Consider the following 4,668-nt stretch of genomic DNA (forward strand, 5'->3'; position numbering starts at 1 on the left):
ATGTAGTGCTCTGATTTCAACAGCTTGACCACCCGTGAATCCTGGTTTAGCGAATTAAGGGCTCCATCTACAAGTCCCACATGCCTAGTGGAATCGCTCCGTTTTAGCTCCTCCTTCAATCTCTCCAGCTGCTTCCGCAAAAGCCTGATGAGGGGAATGACCTGACTCAGGCTGGCAGTGTCTGAACTGACTTCATGTGTGGCAAGTTCAAAGGGTTGCAGAACCTTGCACAACGTTGAAATCGTTCTCCACTGCACTTGAGTCAGGTGCATTACTCCTCCTTTGCCTATATCATAGGCAGATGTATAGGCTTGAATGGCCTTTTGCTGCTCCTCCATCCTCTGAAGCATATAGAGGGTTGAATTCCACCTCGTTACCACCTCTTGCTTCAGATGATGGCGGGGCAGGTTCAGGAGTGTTTGCTGGTGCTCCAGTCTTCGGCACGCGGTGGCTGAATGCCGAAAGTGGCCTGCAATTCTTCGGGCCACTGACAGCATGTCTTGCACGCCCCTGTCGTTTTTAAAAAAATTCTGCACCACCAAATTCAATGTATGTGCAAAACATGGGACATGCTGGAATTTGCCCACATGTAATGCACGCACAATATTGGTGGCATTGTCCGATGTCACAAATCCCCAGGAGAGTCCAATTGGGGTAAGCCATTCTGCGATGATCTTCCTCAGTTTCCGTAAGAGGTTGTCAGCTGTGTGCCTCTCATGGAAAGTGGTGATACAAAGCATAGCCTGCCTAGGAATGAATCAGCGTTTGCGAGATGCTGCTACTGGTGCCACCGCTGCTGTTCTTGCTGTAGGAGGCAATACATCTACCCAGTGGGCTGTCACAGTCATATAGTCCTGAGTCTGTCCTGCTCCACTTGTCCACATGTCCGTGGTTAAGTGGACATTGGGTACAACTGCATTTTGTAGGACACTGGTGACTCTTTTTCTGACATCTATGTACATTCTCTTTATCGCCTGCCTAGTGAAGTGGAACCTAGATGGCATTTGGTATCGGGGACACAGTACCTCAAGCAATTCTCTAATTCCCTGTGAATTAATGGTGGATACCGGAAACACGTTTAAAACCAACACAGCTGCCAAGACCTGAGTAATCCGCTTTGCAGCAGGATGGCTGCTGTGATATTTCATCTTCCTTGCAAAGGACTGTTGGACAGTCAATTGCTTACTGGAAGTAGTACAAGTGGTCTTCCGACTTCCCCTCTGGGATGACGATCGACTCCCAGCAGCAACAACAGCAGCGCCAGCAGCAGTAGGCGCTATACTCAAGGATCCATTGGAGGAATCCCAGTTAGGAGAGGACTCATCAGACTTGCCAGTGACATGGCCTGCAGGACTATTGGCATTCCTGTCTAAGGAGGAAATTGACACTGAGGGAGTTGGTGGTGTGGTTTGCAGGAGCTTGGGGGGAAGGGATTTAGTTGTCAGTGGACTGCTGCCGCTGTCACCCAAAGTTTTTGAATTTGTCAATGACTTCTGATGAATGCGCTCCAGGTGATGTATAAGAGAGGATGTTCCTAGGTGGTTAATGTCCTTACCCCTACTTATTACAGCTTGACAAAGGCAACACACGGCTTGACACCTGTTGTCCGCATTTGTGTTAAAATAATCCCACACCGAAGAGGTGATTTTTTTTTTGTAATTTGACCAGGCATGTCAATGGCCATATTCATTGAGGTGTCTCCCCGGGTGCCTGACTTAAACAAACCACCTCACCATCAGAATCCTCCTTGTCAATTTCCTCCTCAGCGCCAGCAACACCCATATCCTCATCCTGGTGTACTTCAACAGTGGCATCTTCAATTTAACTATCAGGAACTGGACTGTGGGTGCTTCTTCCAGCATTTGCAGGGGGCGTGCAAATGGTGAATGGTGCCACGTCTTCCCGTCCAGTGTTGGGAAGGTCAGGCATTGCAACCAACACAATTGGACTGTCCTTGGGGATTTGTGATTTAGAAGAATGCACAGTTCTTTGCTGTGCTTTTGCCATCTTAACTCTTTTCAGTTTTCTAGTGGGAGGATGAGTTCTTCCATCCTCATGTGAAGCTGAACCACTAGCCATGAACATAGGCCAGGGCCTCAACCGTTCCTTGCCACTCCGTGTCGTAAATGGCATATTGGCAAGTTTACACTTCTCCTCAGACGCTTTTAATTTAGATTTTTGGGTCATTTTACTGAACTTTAGTTTTTGGGATTTTACATGCTCTCTACTATGACATTGGGCATCGGCCTTGGCAGACGACGTTGATGGCATTTCATCATCTCGGCCATGACTAGTGGCAGCAGCTTCAGCACGAGGTGGAAGTGGATCTTGATCTTTCCCTATTTTACCCTCCACATTTTTGTTCTCCAATTTTTAATGTGTGGAATTATATGCCAGTAATATATCAATAGCAATGGCCTACTGTACTGTACTATATATGTATACTGTTGGTCACCAAAATGCTGCACTGTAATACTATATATACTGCTCACAAAAATGCAGCACAGATATGGAATGGATACTTGTAGTGACACAGAGCTGCAAGATACAGCAATGGCCTATTGTACACAACTATATACTGTTGGGTCACCAAAATGCTGCACTGTAATACTATATATACTGCTCACAAAAATGCAGCATATATATGGAATGGATACTTGCAGTGACACAGAGCTGCATGATACAGCAATGGCCTACTGTACACAACTATATACTGTTGGGTCACCAAAATGCTGCACTGTAATACTATATATACTGCTCACAAAAATGCAGCACAGATATGGAATGGATACTTGCAGTGACACAGAGCTCAGGTCCTGTGATCAAGCCTATCAGCGAAACGTACGTCAGGACTATGGTCACGTGGTGCGCACACGCGACCTAGAAGCCGGATCTTTACAGCCTGTCACCAGGCAACCACAGAAGCCGCGATAGTCAGCGGCTCTTTCCACTCGCCGGAGCTCAAATACGGGCACAACAGCGACGGGCACTTGCCTGGATCATCCCCTACTGCCTGGACTTGCGGACATACACAGCGGGACGTAGCGGCACTTCCGTCACCCGCCGGAGCCCGATTCTGGGCAGGAGCTGCGGGGACTAGCCGCATCCATCCCGCTACTTATATCCTTATCACCCGCATCAGAAAACTTGGGGACATCAAACTTTACAGCTTGGTATCGTATGAAACACCAGAGAACCTGGTTTAAATATAACAGCATCTACTATGTTTATACATTCAGCAATCTTACCCAGGGTGACTAGCAAATAGTTCTCTGCCATATTCATGTTTAGGGGTAATACTATTCCAAATTGATATATTATTAAGCCTGTCAGACTGTACCCATGTTTTTTTCATTATAGAATGCCTGATGATCTTTTTGCTCTATAAGCTAAACACCTGCTGCAATTTTGAACATATACTCTCTTCAGGATACGTCACAGGCTGCAGCAATAATACCAGCTGCATATAGTGTAGAGGTATACATAGACGGTTTATTTATCCATTTACGATTTGCTGTCAAAACAAAAAACATATGCCTCTTATAAACCATAAATGGTCTAACTCTGCAAACTAGGTATCACATACACCTAATTCATCTCTGCAGAAACTATTGATGAACCACCCAGTCACTCACTAATTGCAGGAATAATTGATGAGTCACCTGGCGACTTGCTAATTGAAGGTTATTTTACCAATCAGTTATAAACATATAAGTGCGGATGTAGAGTTACCCGGTTACTCACTAAGTGTGAAATTTTTGCTGAGCCACCTGGTTACCCATTAATAGAAGGTAATTACACCAATCAGTGATAAGTATACAACTGTGGGTGTACCTCACTAATGATGCTTAATTGCATCTGAATATGATTGCTGTATGGTTATGCACAGGATTGGTATTTGGATAGGAGACCCCTTCTAAAACACCCTGTCACTGTAATATTTTCCTTCATTTGTATACCTTAGAGATACATATACCAATGGTGGATCTTTGGTTGTAATAATGATATAGATGATATCCCATCAACTATAAAGGAATCCATGTAGCAATATTTGGATCTTTCTTGGTGATTAATCATGTGTATTTTTGTCTTACCTAGACAGCACAACCAAGAATGAGTTTATTATCTACTCATTAATAACTGGTGTACAGTACAATACAAATAAGGAAGGATTTATGATTGGTTCCTTATGGTTATGATAATTTTTACCATATAATTGTTATATCCAATCTGCACATTTGGAGCCTGTTTGGCACATGCGTGTCCGTCTCTTTTTCTGGTTAAAAACATGACCAATGCCTTTTCCAAATCTAAGTGACAAATGAAAGGGCCAGCTAAAGAATTTGCGGACATACCCCACTGGAGATGCCCAATCTCTTCCGACCTTGGAAGCTAAGCAGTGGAGGGCCGGACTAGTACATGGATGGGAGACCACCTTGGAACATCCTGGTACTGCAAACAAATTTTGCCGCCTAATCTTGAGTCACAGATAGGTACTCGGATCTTTATGACCAATGATTTAATTCTCTGCAACCATTTTTTCCATTTGGGATTCTTGCAGTATGAATGATGGTCATATACTCAGTTGACGGACACTACTGAGACTAAAAGGCGACTTTCCCTCCTTCATTTTGTATTTCTATTTAAAGCTTTTCCGGCTTAAATTAT

The 4,668-nt window shown here is 44.3% G+C and overlaps 1 pseudogene; it reads left to right on the forward strand.

Moving 5' to 3' along the window:
* The first annotated feature begins 4,341 nt into the window (after positions 1–4,341).
* LOC134939117 (5S ribosomal RNA) lies at positions 4,342–4,461 on the forward strand (annotated as a pseudogene).
* Positions 4,462–4,668: the final 207 nt, after the last annotated feature.

This window comes from Pseudophryne corroboree, chromosome 6 (genome assembly GCF_028390025.1).
Source record: "Pseudophryne corroboree isolate aPseCor3 chromosome 6, aPseCor3.hap2, whole genome shotgun sequence".
NCBI classification, from domain to species: Eukaryota; Metazoa; Chordata; class Amphibia; order Anura; family Myobatrachidae; genus Pseudophryne; species Pseudophryne corroboree.